We start from the raw sequence: 16,211 nt of genomic DNA on the forward strand, positions 1-16,211 counted from the left end.
TTGAAAGGCACTGTGAACCCAGGACGCGAGTCTTGTGCCCCGGAATGCAAGGCCCAAGAGGCAGGAACTCTCTTGCAATTCTTCTTCCCTCATGCAGGAGAGCAAACTTCTAAAGCTTTGCTGTGGATGCAGCAGCAAAGTGCTGTTCGCCCCAAGCAGAAAACCTCTGGAAAAGCTCAGCATTCACTGGGAAATCAAAGTCAGTTCGGTGGCAAAGCCAGGCTTGTCTCAGCATAGTCTCCAAAGTCTGGAGGGTGAAACCCGCATACAGCGAAACCCTCTTTACCCAGACTTTCCTTTTGCTCGAGAGATAAGCATGGTTGTGCTTATGGAAAGAGCAATAAGGAGAGGGACTCACCCGTTCACACGCTCCCAAGGAGAAGGTATGGGGAAGGCGCAATACCCGCTTCGGGAGTAGAGAGGAGACGGTGGCTTTGGTGTTGGCAAACAGAAGTGATGCTGGAAAGTATGCGCTCTGAGGAACACCCCTTGTGGAAGACTAGTGTCAACGACTCCCTCTGAGGTGACACCGAACCTTGGTTTCTAAAGGGTACAGGAGGGGACAACAAGGACAAGGGTGCTGCTCCACTCTGAGTAAGGTGTCTTGGCACAAGGCTCTTGTGTTCTGTGTACACCTGAACGCCAGAGCAAAAGGACAGACCCTGGTTATGCCAGGTGTTGGTAGTCTACACAGAGTGCATTCCTGTGCGACGCACGCTGTTACAGGGTCGTGGCTGTGTCTGCTGTCATTTGAAAGGCACTGTGAACCCAGGACGCGAGTCTTGTGCCCCGGAATGCAAGGCCCAAGAGGCAGCAACTCTCTTGCAAGTCTTCTTCCCTCATGCAGGAGAGCAAACTTCTAAAGCTTTGCTGTGGATGCAGCAGCAAAGTGCTGTTCGCCCCAAGCAGAAAACCTCTGGAAAAGCTCAGCATTCACTGGGAAATCAATGTCAGTTCTGTGGCCAAGCCAGGCTTGTCTCAGCATAGTCTCCACAGTCTGGAGGGTGAAACCCGCATACAGCGAAACCCTCTTTACCCAGACTTTCCTTCTGCTCGAGAGATAAGCATGGTTTTACTTATGGAAAGAGCAATAAGGAGAGGGACTCATCCGTTCACACGCTCCCAAGGAGAAGGTATGGGGAAGGCGCAATACCCGCTTCGGGAGTAGAGAGAAGACGTTGGCTTTGGTGTTGGCAAACACAAGTCATGCTGGAACGTATGCGCTCTGAGGAACACCCCTTGTGGAAGACTAGTGTCATCGACTCCCTCTGAGGTGACACAGAACCCTGGCTTCTTAAGGGTACAGGACGGGACAACTAGGACAAGGGTGTTGCTCCACTCTGAGAAAGGAGTCTTGGCACAAGGCTCTTGTGTTCTGTGTACACCTGAACGCCAGAGCAAAAGGAAAGTCCCTGGTTATGCCAGGTGTTGGTAGTCTACACAGAGTGCATTCCTGTGTGACGCACGTTGCTACAGGGTCGTGGCTGTGTCTGCTCTCATTTGAAAGGCACTGTGAACCCAGGACGCGAGTCTTGTGCCCCGGAATGCAAGGCCCAAGAGGCAGGAACTCTCTTGCAATTCTTCTTCCCTCATGCAGGAGAGCAAACTTCTAAAGCTTTGCTGTGGATGCAGCAGTAAAGTGCTGTTCGCCCCAAGCAGAAAACCTCTGGAAAAGCTCAGCATTCACTGGGAAATCAAAGTCAGTTCGGTGGCAAAGCCAGGCTTGTCTCAGCATAGTCTCCAAAGTCTGGAGGGTGAAACCCGCATACAGCGAAACCCTCTTTACCCAGACTTTCCTTCTGCTCGAGAGATAAGCATGGTTGTGCTTATGGAAAGAGCAATAAGGAGAGGGACTCACCCGTTCACACGCTCCCAAGGAGAAGGTATGGGGAAGGCGCAATACCCGCTTCGGGAGTAGAGAGGAGACGGTGGCTTTGGTGTTGGCAAACAGAAGTGATGCTGGAAAGTATGCGCTCTGAGGAACACCCCTTGTGGAAGACTAGTGTCAACGACTCCCTCTGAGGTGACACCGAACCTTGGTTTCTAAAGGGTACAGGAGGGGACAACAAGGACAAGGGTGCTGCTCCACTCTGAGTAAGGTGTCTTGGCACAAGGCTCTTGTGTTCTGTGTACACCTGAACGCCAGAGCAAAAGGACAGACCCTGGTTATGCCAGGTGTTGGTAGTCTACACAGAGTGCATTCCTGTGCGACGCACGCTGTTACAGGGTCGTGGCTGTGTCTGCTGTCATTTGAAAGGCACTGTGAACCCAGGACGCGAGTCTTGTGCCCCGGAATGCAAGGCCCAAGAGGCAGCAACTCTCTTGCAAGTCTTCTTCCCTCATGCAGGAGAGCAAACTTCTAAAGCTTTGCTGTGGATGCAGCAGCAAAGTGCTGTTCGCCCCAAGCAGAAAACCTCTGGAAAAGCTCAGCATTCACTGGGAAATCAATGTCAGTTCTGTGGCCAAGCCAGGCTTGTCTCAGCATAGTCTCCACAGTCTGGAGGGTGAAACCCGCATACAGCGAAACCCTCTTTACCCAGACTTTCCTTCTGCTCGAGAGATAAGCATGGTTTTACTTATGGAAAGAGCAATAAGGAGAGGGACTCATCCGTTCACACGCTCCCAAGGAGAAGGTATGGGGAAGGCGCAATACCCGCTTCGGGAGTAGAGAGAAGACGTTGGCTTTGGTGTTGGCAAACACAAGTCATGCTGGAACGTATGCGCTCTGAGGAACACCCCTTGTGGAAGACTAGTGTCATCGACTCCCTCTGAGATGACACAGAACCCTGGCTTCTTAAGGGTACAGGACGGGACAACTAGGACAAGGGTGCTGCTCCACTCTGAGAAAGGAGTCAAGGCACAAGGCTCTTGTGTTCTGTGTACACCTGAACGGCAGAGCAAAAGGACAGACCCTGGTTATGCCAGGTGTTGGTAGTCTACACAGAGTGCATTCCTGTGCGACGCACGCTGCTACAGGGTCGTGGCTGTGTCTGCTCTCATTTGAAAGGCACTGTGAACCCAGGACGTGAGTCTTGTGCCCCGGAATGCAAAGCCCAAGAGGCAGCAACTCTCTTGCAAGTCTTCTTCCCTCATGCAGGAGAGCAAACTTCTAAAGCTTTGCTGTGGATGCAGCTGCAAAGTGCTTTTCGCCCAAGCAGAAAACCTCTGGAAAAGCTCAGCATTCACTGGGAAATCAATGTAAGTTCTGTGGCCAAGCCAGGCTTGTCTCAGCATAGTCTCCACAGTCTGGAGGGTGAAACCCGCATACAGCGAAACCCTCTTTACCCCGACTTTCCTTCTGCTCCTGAGACAATCATGGTTGTGCTTATGGAAAGGGCAATAAGGAGAGGGACTCACCCGTTCATACGCTCCCAAGGAGAAGGTATGGGGAAGGCGCAATACCCGCTTCGGGAGTAGAGAGGAGACTTTGGCTTTGGTGTTGGCAAACAGAAGTGATGCTGGAAAGTATGCGCTCTGAGGAACACCCCTTGTGGAAGACTAGTGTCAACTACTCCCTCTGAAGTGACACAGAACCCTGGCTTCTAAAGGGTACAGGAGGGGACAACTAGGACAAGGGTGCTGCTCCACTCTGAGAAAGGAGTCTTGGCACAAGGCTCTTGTGTTCTGTGTACACCTGAACGCCAGAGCAAAAGGACAGACCCTGGTTATGCCAGGTGATGGTAGTCTACACAGAGTGCATTCCTGTGCGACGCACGCTGCTACAGGGTCGTGGCTGTGTCTGCTGTCATTTGAAAGGCACTGTGAACCCAGGACGCGAGTCTTGTGCCCCGGAATGCAGGGCCCATGAGGCAGCAACTCTCTTGCAAGCCTCTTCCCTCATGCAGGAGTGCAAACTTCTAAAGCTTTGCTGTGGATGCAGCAGCAAAGTGCTGTTCGCCCCAAGCAGAAAACCTCTGGAAAAGCTCAGCATTCACTGGGAAATCAGTGTCAGTTCTGTGGCCAAGCCAGGCTTGTCTCAGCATAGTCTCCACAGTCTGGAGGGTGAAACCCGCATACAGCGAAACCCTCTTTACCCAGACTTTCCTTCTGCTCGAGAGATAAGCATGGTTGTGCTTATGGAAAGAGCAATAAGGAGAGGGACTCACCCGTTCACACGTTCCCAAGGAGAAGGTATGAGGAAGGCGCAATACCCGCTTCGGGAGTAGAGAGGAGACGGTGGCTTTGGTGTTGGCAAACAGAAGTGATGCTGGAAAGTATGCGCTCTGAGGAACACCCCTTGTGGAAGACTAGTGTCAACGACTCCCTCTGAGGTGACACAGAACCCTGGCTTCTAAAGGGTACAGGAGGGGACAACTAGGACAAGGGTGTTGCTCCACTCTGAGAAAGGAGTCTTGGCACAAGGCTCTTGTGTTCTGTGTACACCTGAACGCCAGAGCAAAAGGAAAGTCCCTGGTTATGCCAGGTGTTGGTAGTCTACACAGAGTGCATTCCTGTGTGACGCACGTTGCTACAGGGTCGTGGCTGTGTCTGCTCTCATTTGAAAGGCACTGTGAACCCAGGACGCGAGTCTTGTGCCCCGGAATGCAAGGCCCAAGAGGCAGGAACTCTCTTGCAATTCTTCTTCCCTCATGCAGGAGAGCAAACTTCTAAAGCTTTGCTGTGGATGCAGCAGCAAAGTGCTGTTCGCCCCAAGCAGAAAACCTCTGGAAAAGCTCAGCATTCACTGGGAAATCAAAGTCAGTTCGGTGGCAAAGCCAGGCTTGTCTCAGCATAGTCTCCAAAGTCTGGAGGGTGAAACCCGCATACAGCGAAACCCTCTTTACCCAGACTTTCCTTTTGCTCGAGAGATAAGCATGGTTGTGCTTATGGAAAGAGCAATAAGGAGAGGGACTCACCCGTTCACACGCTCCCAAGGAGAAGGTATGGGGAAGGCGCAATACCCGCTTCGGGAGTAGAGAGGAGACGGTGGCTTTGGTGTTGGCAAACAGAAGTGATGCTGGAAAGTATGCGCTCTGAGGAACACCCCTTGTGGAAGACTAGTGTCAACGACTCCCTCTGAGGTGACACCGAACCTTGGTTTCTAAAGGGTACAGGAGGGGACAACAAGGACAAGGGTGCTGCTCCACTCTGAGTAAGGTGTCTTGGCACAAGGCTCTTGTGTTCTGTGTACACCTGAACGCCAGAGCAAAAGGACAGACCCTGGTTATGCCAGGTGTTGGTAGTCTACACAGAGTGCATTCCTGTGCGACGCACGCTGTTACAGGGTCGTGGCTGTGTCTGCTGTCATTTGAAAGGCACTGTGAACCCAGGACGCGAGTCTTGTGCCCCGGAATGCAAGGCCCAAGAGGCAGCAACTCTCTTGCAAGTCTTCTTCCCTCATGCAGGAGAGCAAACTTCTAAAGCTTTGCTGTGGATGCAGCAGCAAAGTGCTGTTCGCCCCAAGCAGAAAACCTCTGGAAAAGCTCAGCATTCACTGGGAAATCAATGTCAGTTCTGTGGCCAAGCCAGGCTTGTCTCAGCATAGTCTCCACAGTCTGGAGGGTGAAACCCGCATACAGCGAAACCCTCTTTACCCAGACTTTCCTTCTGCTCGAGAGATAAGCATGGTTTTACTTATGGAAAGAGCAATAAGGAGAGGGACTCATCCGTTCACACGCTCCCAAGGAGAAGGTATGGGGAAGGCGCAATACCCGCTTCGGGAGTAGAGAGAAGACGTTGGCTTTGGTGTTGGCAAACACAAGTCATGCTGGAACGTATGCGCTCTGAGGAACACCCCTTGTGGAAGACTAGTGTCATCGACTCCCTCTGAGATGACACAGAACCCTGGCTTCTTAAGGGTACAGGACGGGACAACTAGGACAAGGGTGCTGCTCCACTCTGAGAAAGGAGTCAAGGCACAAGGCTCTTGTGTTCTGTGTACACCTGAACGGCAGAGCAAAAGGACAGACCCTGGTTATGCCAGGTGTTGGTAGTCTACACAGAGTGCATTCCTGTGCGACGCACGCTGCTACAGGGTCGTGGCTGTGTCTGCTCTCATTTGAAAGGCACTGTGAACCCAGGACGTGAGTCTTGTGCCCCGGAATGCAAAGCCCAAGAGGCAGCAACTCTCTTGCAAGTCTTCTTCCCTCATGCAGGAGAGCAAACTTCTAAAGCTTTGCTGTGGATGCAGCTGCAAAGTGCTTTTCGCCCAAGCAGAAAACCTCTGGAAAAGCTCAGCATTCACTGGGAAATCAATGTAAGTTCTGTGGCCAAGCCAGGCTTGTCTCAGCATAGTCTCCACAGTCTGGAGGGTGAAACCCGCATACAGCGAAACCCTCTTTACCCCGACTTTCCTTCTGCTCCTGAGACAATCATGGTTGTGCTTATGGAAAGGGCAATAAGGAGAGGGACTCACCCGTTCATACGCTCCCAAGGAGAAGGTATGGGGAAGGCGCAATACCTGCTTCGGGAGTAGAGAGGAGACGGTGGCTTTGGTGTTGGCAAACAGAATTGATGCTGGAAAGTATGCGCTCTGAGGAACACCCCTTGTGGAAGACTAGTGTCAACGACTCCCTCTGAAGTGACACAGAACCCTGGCTTCTAAAGGGTACAGGAGGGGACAACTAGGACAAGGGTGCTGCTCCACTCTGAGAAAGGAGTCTTGGCACAAGGCTCTTGTGTTCTGTGTACACCTGAAAGCCAGAGCAAAAGGACAGACCCTGGTTATGCCAGGTGTTGGTAGTCTACACAGAGTGCATTCCTGTGCGACGCATGCTGCTACAGGGTCGTGGCTGGGTCTGCTTTCATTTGAAAGGCACTGTGATCGCAGGACGCGAGTCTTGTGCCCCGGAATGCAAGGCCCAAGAGGCAGCAACTCTCTTGCAAGTCTTCTTCCCTCATGCAGGAGAGCAAACTTCTAAAGCTTTGCTGTGGATGCAGCAGCAAAGTGCTGTTCGCCCCAAGCAGAAAACCTCTGGAGAAGCTCAGCATTCACTGGGAAATCAATGTCAGTTCTGTGGCCAAGCCAGGCTTGTCTCAGCATAGTCTCCACAGTCTGGAGGGTGAAAACCGCATACAGCGAAACCCTCTTTACCCAGACTTTCCTTCTGCTCGAGAGAAAGCATGGTTGTGCTTATGGAAAGAGCAATAAGGAGAGGGACTCATCCGTTCACACGCTCCCAAGGAGAAGGTATGGGGAAGGCGCAATACACGCATCGGGAGTAGAGAGGAGACGGTGGCTTTGGTGTTGGCAAACAGAAGTGATGCTGGAAAGTATGCGCTCTGAGGAACACCCCTTGTGGAAGACTAGTGTCAACGACTCCCTCTGAGGTGACACAGAAACCTGGTTTCTAAAGGGTACAGGAGGGGACAACTAGGACAAGGGAGCTGCTCCACTCTGAGTAAGGTGTCTTGGCACAAGGCTCTTGTGTTCTGTGTACACCTGAAAGCCAGAGCAAAAGGACAGACCCTCGTTATGCCAGGTGTTGGTAGTCTACACAGAGTGCATTCTTATGCGACGCACGCTGCTACAGGGTCGTGGCTGTGTCTGCTGTCATTTGAAAGGCACTGTGAACCCAGGACGCGAGTCTTGTGCCCCGGAATGCAAGGCCCAAGAGGCAGCAACTCTCTTGCAAGTCTTCTTCCCTCATGCAGGAGAGCAAACTTCTAAAGCTTTGCTGTGGATGCAGCAGAAAAGTGCTGTTCGCCCCAAGCAGAAAACCTCTGGAAAAGCTCAGCATTCACTGGGAAATCATTTCAGTTCTGTGGCCAAGCCAGGCTTGTCTCAGCATAGTCTCCACAGCCTGGAGGGTGAAACCCGCATACAGCGAAACCCTCTTTAACCAGACTTTCCTTCTGCTCGAGAGATAAGCATGGTTGTGCTTATGGAAAGAGCAATAAGGAGAGGGACTCACCCGTTCACACGCTCCCAAGGAGAAGGTATGGGGAAGGCGCAATACCCGCTTCGGGAGTAGAGAGGAGACGGTGGCTTTGGTGTTGGCAAACAGAAGTGATGCTGGAAAGTATGCGCTCTGAGGAACACCCCTTGTGGAAGACTAGTGTGAACGACTCCCTCTGAGGTGACACCGAACCTTGGCTTCTAAAGGGTACAGGAGGGGACAACAAGGACAAGGGTGCTGCTCCACTCTGAGTAAGGTGTCTTGGCACAAGGCTCTTGTGTTCTGTGTACACCTGAACGCCAGAGCAAAAGGACAGACCCTGGTTATGCCACGTGTTGGTAGTCTACACAGAGTGCATTCCTGTGCGACGCACGCTGCTACAGGGTCGTGGCTGTGTCTGCTGTCATTTGAAAGGCACTGTGAACGCAGGACGCGAGTCTTGTGCCCCGGAATGCAAGGCCCAATAGGCAGCAACTCTCTTGCAAGTCTTCTTCCCTCATGCAGGAGAGCAAACTTCTAAAGCTTTGCTGTGGATGCAGTAGCAAAGTGCTGTTCGCCCCAAGCAGAAAACCTCTGGAAAAGCTCAGCATTCACTGGGAAATCAATGTCAGTTCTGTGGCCAAGCCAGGCTTGTCTCAGCATAGTCTCCACAGTATGGAGGGTGAAACCCGCATACAGCGAAACCCTCTTTACCCAGACATTCCTTTTGCTCGAGAGATAAGCATGGTTGTGCTTATGGAAAGAGCAAAAAGGAGAGGGACTCACCCGTTCACACGCTCCCAAGGAGAAGTTATGTGGAAGGCGCAATACCCGCTTCGGGAGTAGAGATGAGACGGTGGCTTTGGTGTTGGCAAACAGAAGTGATGCTGGAAAGTATGCGCTCTGAGGAACACCCCTTGTGGAAGTCTAGTGTCAACGACTCCCTCTGAGGTGACACAGAACCCTGGCTTCTAAAGGGTACAGGAGGGGACAACTAGGACAAGGGTGCTGCTCCACTCTGAGAAAGGAGTCTTGGCACAAGGCTCTTGTGTTCTGTGTACACCTGAAAGCCAGAGCAAAAGAACAGTCCCTGGTTATGCCAGGTGTTGGTAGTCTACACAGAGTGCATTCCTGTGCGACGCATGCTGCTACAGGGTCGTGGCTGTGTCTGCTGTCATTTGAAAGGCACTGTGAACCCAGGACGCGAGTCTTGTGCCCCGGAATGCAAGGCCCAAGAGGCAGCAACTCTCTTGCAAGTCTTCTTCCCTCATGCAGGAGAGCAAACTTCTAAAGCTTTGCTGTGGATGCAGCAGCAAAGTGCTCTTCGCCCGAAGCAGAAAACCTCTGGAAAAGCTCAGCATTCACCGGGAAATCAATGTCAGTTCTGTGGCCAAGCCAGGCTTGTCTCAGCATAGTCTCCACAGTCTGGAGGGTGAAACCCGCATACAGCGAAACCCTCTTTACCCAGACTTTCCTTCTGCTCGAGAGATAAGCATGGTTGTGCTTATGGAAAGAGCAATAAGGAGAGGGACTCACCCGTTCACACGCTCCCAAGGATAAGGTATGGGGAAGGCGCAATACCCGCTTCGGGAGAAGAGAGGAGACGTTGGCTTTGGTGTTGGCAAACAGAAGTGATGCTGGAAAGTATGCGCTCTGAGGAACACCCCTTGGCGGAAAACTAGTGTCATCGACACCCTCTGAGGTGACACAGAACCCTGGCTTCTTAAGGGTACAGGAGGGGACAACTAGGAAAAGGGTGCTGCTCCACTCTGAGAAAGGAGTCTTGGCACAAGGCTCTTGTGTTCTGTGTACACCTGAACGCCAGAGCAAAAGGACAGACCCTGGTTATGCCAGGTGTTGGTAGTCTACACAGAGTGCATTCCTGTGCGACGCATGCTGCTACAGGGTCGTGGCTGGGTCTGCTTTCATTTGAAAGGCACTGTGATCGCAGGACGCGAGTCTTGTGCCCCGGAATGCAAGGCCCAAGAGGCAGCAACTCTCTTGCAAGTCTTCTTCCCTCATGCAGGAGAGCAAACTTCTAAAGCTTTGCTGTGGATGCAGCAGCAAAGTGCTGTTCGCCCCAAGCAGAAAACCTCTGGAGAAGCTCAGCATTCACTGGGAAATCAATGTCAGTTCTGTGGCCAAGCCAGGCTTGTCTCAGCATAGTCTCCACAGTCTGGAGGGTGAAACCCGCATACAGCGAAACCCTCTTTACCCAGACTTTCCTTCTGCTCGAGAGATAAGCATGTTTGTGCTTATGGAAAGAGAAATAAGGAGAGGGACTCATCCGTTCACACGCTCCCAAGGAGAAGGTATTGGGAAGGCGCAATACACGCTTCGGGAGTAGAGAGGAGACGGTGGCTTTGGTGTTGGCAAACAGAAGTGATGCTGGAAAGTATGCGCTCTGAGGAACACCCCTTGTGGAAGACTAGTGTCAACGACTCCCTCTGAGGTGACACAGAAACCTGGTTTCTAAAGGGTACAGGAGGGGACAACTAGGACAAGGGAGCTGCTCCACTCTGAGTAAGGTGTCTTGGCACAAGGCTCTTGTGTTCTGTGTACACCTGAAAGCCAGAGCAAAAGGACAGACCCTCGTTATGCCAGGTGTCGGTAGTCTACACAGAGTGCATTCTTGTGCGACGCACGCTACCACAGGGTCGTGGCTGTGTCTGCTGTCATTTGAAAGGCACTGTGAACCCAGGACGCGTCTCTTCTGCCCCGGAATGCAAGGCCCAAGAGGCAGCAACTCTCTTGCAAGTCTTCTTCCCTCATGCAGGAGAGCAAACTTCTAAAGCTTTGCTGTGGATGCAGCAGCAAAGCGCTGTTCGCCCCAAGCAGAAAACCTCTGGAAAAGCTCAGCATTCACTGGGAAATCATGTCAGTTCTGTGGCCAAGCCAGGCTTGTCTCAGCATAGTCTCCACACGCTGGAGGGTGAAACCCGCATACAGCGAAACCCTCTTTACCCAGACATTCCTTTTGCTCGAGAGATAAGCATGGTTGTGCTTATGGAAAGAGCAAAAAGGAGAGGGACTCACCCGTTCACACGCTCCCAAGGAGAAGGTATGTGGAAGGCGCAATACCCGCTTCGGGAGTAGAGAGGAGACGGTGGCTTTGGTGTTGGCAAACAGAAGTGATGCTGGAATGTATGCGCTCTAGGAACACCCCTTGTGGAAGTCTAGTGTCAACGACTCCCTCTGAGGTGACACAGAACCCTGGCTTCTAAAGGGTACAGGAGGGGACAACTAGGACAAGGGTGCTGCTCCACTCTGAGAAAGGAGTCCTCGCTCAAGGTTCTTGTGTTCTGTGTACACCTGAACGCCAGAGCAAAAGAACAGTCCCTGGTTATGCCAGGTGTTGGTAGTCTACACAGAGTGCATTCCTGTGCGACGCATGCTGCTACAGGGTCGTGGCTGTGTCTGCTGTCATTTGAAAGGCACTGTGAACCCAGGACGCGAGTCTTGTGCCCCGGAATGCAAGGCCCAAGAGGCAGCAACTCTCTTGCAAGTCTTCTTCCCTCATGCAGGAGAGCAAACTTCTAAAGCTTTGCTGTGGATGCAGCAGCAAAGTGCTCTTCGCCCCAAGCAGAAAACCTCTGGAGAAGCTCAGCATTCACTGGGAAATCAATGTCAGTTCTGTGGCCAAGCCAGGCTTGTCTCAGCATAGTCTCCACAGTCTGGAGGGTGAAACCCGCATACAGCGAAACCCTCTTTACCCAGACTTTCCTTCTGCTCGAGAGATAAGCATGGTTGTGCTTATGGAAAGAGCAATAAGGAGAGGGACTCACCCGTTCACACGCTCCCAAGGAGAAGATATTGGGAAGGCGCAATACCCGCTACGGGAGAAGAGAGGAGACGTTGGCTTTGGTGTTGGCAAACAGAAGTGATGCTGGAAAGTATGCGGCCTGAGGAACACCCCTTGGGGGAAAACTAGTGTCATCGACTCCCTCTGAGGTGACACAGAACCCTGGCTTCTTAAGGGTACATGACGGGACAACTAGGACAAGGGTGCTGCTCCACTCTGAGAAAGGAGTCTTGGCACAAGGCTCTTGTGTTCTGTGTACACCTGAACGCCAGAGCAAAAGGACAGACCCTGGTTATGCCAGGTGATGGTAGTCTACACAGAGTGCATTCCTGTGCGACGCACGCTGCTACAGGGTCGTGGCTGTGTCTGCTGTCATTTGAAAGGCACTGTGAACCCAGGACGCGAGTCTTGTGCCCCGGAATGCAGGGCCCATGAGGCAGCAACTCTCTTGCAAGTCTTCTTCCCAAATGCAGGAGAGCAAACTTCTAAAGCTTTGCTGTGGATGCAGCAGCAAAGTGCTGTTCGCCCCAAGCAGAAAACCTCTGGAAAAGCTCAGCATTCACTGGGAAATCAGTGTCAGTTCTGTGGCCAAGCCAGGCTTGTCTCAGCATAGTCTCCACAGTCTGGAGGGTGAAACCCGCATACAGCGAAACCCTCTTTACCCAGACTTTCCTTCTGCTCGAGAGATAAGCATGGTTGTGCTTATGGAAAGAGCAATAAGGAGAGGGACTCACCCGTTCACACGTTCCCAAGGAGAAGGTATGAGGAAGGCGCAATACCCGCTTCGGGAGTAGAGAGGAGACGGTGGCTTTGGTGTAGGCAAACAGAAGTGATGCTGGAAAGTATGCGCTCTGAGGAACACCCCTTGTGGAAGACTACTGTCAACGACTCCCTCTGAGGTGAAACAGAACCCTGGCTTCTAAAGGGTACAGGAGGGGAAAACTAGGACAAGGGTGTTGCTCCACTCTGAGAAAGGAGTCTTGGCACAAGGCTCTTGTGTTCTGTGTACACCTGAACGCCAGAGCAAAAGGAATGTCCCTGGTTATGCCAGGTCTTGGTAGTCTACACAGAGTGCATTCCTGTGCGACGCACGCTGCTACAGGGTCGTGGCTGTGTCTGCTCTCATTTGAAAGGCACTGTGAACCCAGGACGCGAGTCTTGTGCCCCGGAATGCAAGGCCCAAGAGGCAGCAACTCTCTTGCAAGTCTTCTTCCCTCATGCAGTAGAGCAAACTTCTAAAGCTTTGCTGTGGATGCAGCAGCAAAGTGCTGTTCGCCCCAAGCAGAAAACCTCTGGAAAAGCTCAGCATTCACTGGGAAATCAAAGTCAGTTCGGTGGCCAAGCCAGGCTTGTCTCAGCATAGTCTCCACAGTCTTGAGGGTGAAACCCGCATACAGCGAAACCCTCTTTGCCCAGACATTCCTTCTGCTCGAGAGATAAGCATGGTTGTGCTTATGGAAAGAGCAATAAGGAGAGGGACTCACCCGTTCACACGCTCCCAAGGAGAAGGTATGGGGAAGGCGCAATACCCGCTTCGGGAGTAGAGAGGAGACGGTGGCTTTGGTGTTGGCAAACAGAAGTGATGCTGGAAAGTATGCGCTCTGAGGAACACCCCTTGTGGAAGACTAGTGTCAACGACTCGCTCTGAGGTGACACGGAACCCTGGCTTCTAAAGGGTACAGGAGGGGACAATTAGGACAAGGGTGTTGCTCCACTCTGAGAAAGGAGTCTTGGCACAAGGCTCTTGTGTTCTGTGTACACCTGAACGCCAGAGCAAAAGGAATGTCCCTGGTTATGCCAGGTGTTGGTAGTCTACACAGAGTGCATTCCTGTGCGACGCATGCTGCTACAGGGTCGTGGCTGGGTCTGCTTTCATTTGAAAGGCACTGTGATCGCAGGACGCGAGTCTTGTGCTCCGGAATGCCCAAGAGGCAGCAACTCTCTTGCAAGTCTTCTTCCCTCATGCAGGAGAGCAAACTTCTAAAGCTTTGCTGTGGATGCAGCAGCAAAGTGCTGTTCGCCCCAAGCAGAACACCTCTGGAGAAGCTCAGCATTACCTGGGAAATCAATGTCAGTTCTGTGGCCAAGCCAGGCTTGTCTCAGCATAGTCTCCACAGTCTGGAGGGTGAAAACCGCATACAGCGAAACCCTCTTTACCCAGACTTTCCTTCTGCTCGAGAGAAAGCATGGTTGTGCTTATGGAAAGAGCAATAAGGAGAGGGACTCATCCGTTCACACGCTCCCAAGGAGAAGGTATGGGGAAGGCGCAATACACGCATCGGGAGTAGAGAGGAGACGGTGGCTTTGGTGTTGGCAAACAGAAGTGATGCTGGAAAGTATGCGCTCTGAGGAACACCCCTTGTGGAAGACTAGTGTCAACGACTCCCTCTGAGGTGACACAGAAACCTGGTTTCTAAAGGGTACAGGAGGGGACAACTAGGACAAGGGAGCTGCTCCACTCTGAGTAAGGTGTCTTGGCACAAGGCTCTTGTGTTCTGTGTACACCTGAAAGCCAGAGCAAAAGGACAGACCCTCGTTATGCCAGGTGTTGGTAGTCTACACAGAGTGCATTCTTGTGCGACGCACGCTGCTACAGGGTCGTGGCTGTGTCTGCTGTCATTTGAAAGGCACTGTGAACCCAGGACGCGTCTCTTCTGCCCCGGAATGCAAGGCCCAAGAGGCAGCAACTCTCTTGCAAGTCTTCTTCCCTCATGCAGGAGAGCAAACTTCTAAAGCTTTGCTGTGGATGCAGCAGCAAAGTGCTGTTCGCCCCAAGCAGAAAACCTCTGGAAAAGCTCAGCATTCACTGGGAAATCAGTGTCAGTTCTGTGGCCAAGCCAGGCTTGTCTCAGCATAGTCTCCACAGTCTGGAGGGTGAAACCCGCATACAGCGAAACCCTCTTTACCCAGACTTTCCTTCTGCTCGAGAGATAAGCATGGTTGTGCTTATGGAAAGAGCAATAAGGAGAGGGACTCACCCGTTCACACGTTCCCAAGGAGAAGGTATGAGGAAGGCGCAATACCCGCTTCGGGAGTAGAGAGGAGACGGTGGCTTTGGTGTAGGCAAACAGAAGTGATGCTGGAAAGTATGCGCTCTGAGGAACACCCCTTGTGGAAGACTACTGTCAACGACTCCCTCTGAGGTGAAACAGAACCCTGGCTTCTAAAGGGTACAGGAGGGGAAAACTAGGACAAGGGTGTTGCTCCACTCTGAGAAAGGAGTCTTGGCACAAGGCTCTTGTGTTCTGTGTACACCTGAACGCCAGAGCAAAAGGAATGTCCCTGGTTATGCCAGGTCTTGGTAGTCTACACAGAGTGCATTCCTGTGCGACGCACGCTGCTACAGGGTCGTGGCTGTGTCTGCTCTCATTTGAAAGGCACTGTGAACCCAGGACGCGAGTCTTGTGCCCCGGAATGCAAGGCCCAAGAGGCAGCAACTCTCTTGCAAGTCTTCTTCCCTCATGCAGTAGAGCAAACTTCTAAAGCTTTGCTGTGGATGCAGCAGCAAAGTGCTGTTCGCCCCAAGCAGAAAACCTCTGGAAAAGCTCAGCATTCACTGGGAAATCAAAGTCAGTTCGGTGGCCAAGCCAGGCTTGTCTCAGCATAGTCTCCACAGTCTTGAGGGTGAAACCCGCATACAGCGAAACCCTCTTTGCCCAGACATTCCTTCTGCTCGAGAGATAAGCATGGTTGTGCTTATGGAAAGAGCAATAAGGAGAGGGACTCACCCGTTCACACGCTCCCAAGGAGAAGGTATGGGGAAGGCGCAATACCCGCTTCGGGAGTAGAGAGGAGACGGTGGCTTTGGTGTTGGCAAACAGAAGTGATGCTGGAAAGTATGCGCTCTGAGGAACACCCCTTGTGGAAGACTAGTGTCAACGACTCGCTCTGAGGTGACACGGAACCCTGGCTTCTAAAGGGTACAGGAGGGGACAATTAGGACAAGGGTGTTGCTCCACTCTGAGAAAGGAGTCTTGGCACAAGGCTCTTGTGTTCTGTGTACACCTGAACGCCAGAGCAAAAGGAATGTCCCTGGTTATGCCAGGTGTTGGTAGTCTACACAGAGTGCATTCCTGTGCGACGCATGCTGCTACAGGGTCGTGGCTGGGTCTGCTTTCATTTGAAAGGCACTGTGATCGCAGGACGCGAGTCTTGTGCCCCGGAATGCCCAAGAGGCAGCAACTCTCTTGCAAGTCTTCTTCCCTCATGCAGGAGAGCAAACTTCTAAAGCTTTGCTGTGGATGCAGCAGCAAAGTGCTGTTCGCCCCAAGCAGAAAACCTCTGGAGAAGCTCAGCATTACCTGGGAAATCAATGTCAGTTCTGTGGCCAAGCCAGGCTTGTCTCAGCATAGTCTCCACAGTCTGGAGGGTGAAAACCGCATACAGCGAAACCCTCTTTACCCAGACTTTCCTTCTGCTCGAGAGAAAGCATGGTTGTGCTTATGGAAAGAGCAATAAGGAGAGGGACTCATCCGTTCACACGCTCCCAAGGAGAAGGTATGGGGAAGGCGCAATACACGCATCGGGAGTAGAGAGGAGACGGTGGCTTTGGTGTTGGCAAACAGAAGTGATGCTGGAAAGTATGCGCTCTG

Source organism: Neovison vison, chromosome 9 (genome assembly GCF_020171115.1).
Source record: "Neovison vison isolate M4711 chromosome 9, ASM_NN_V1, whole genome shotgun sequence".
Classification (NCBI taxonomy): domain Eukaryota; kingdom Metazoa; phylum Chordata; class Mammalia; order Carnivora; family Mustelidae; genus Neogale; species Neogale vison.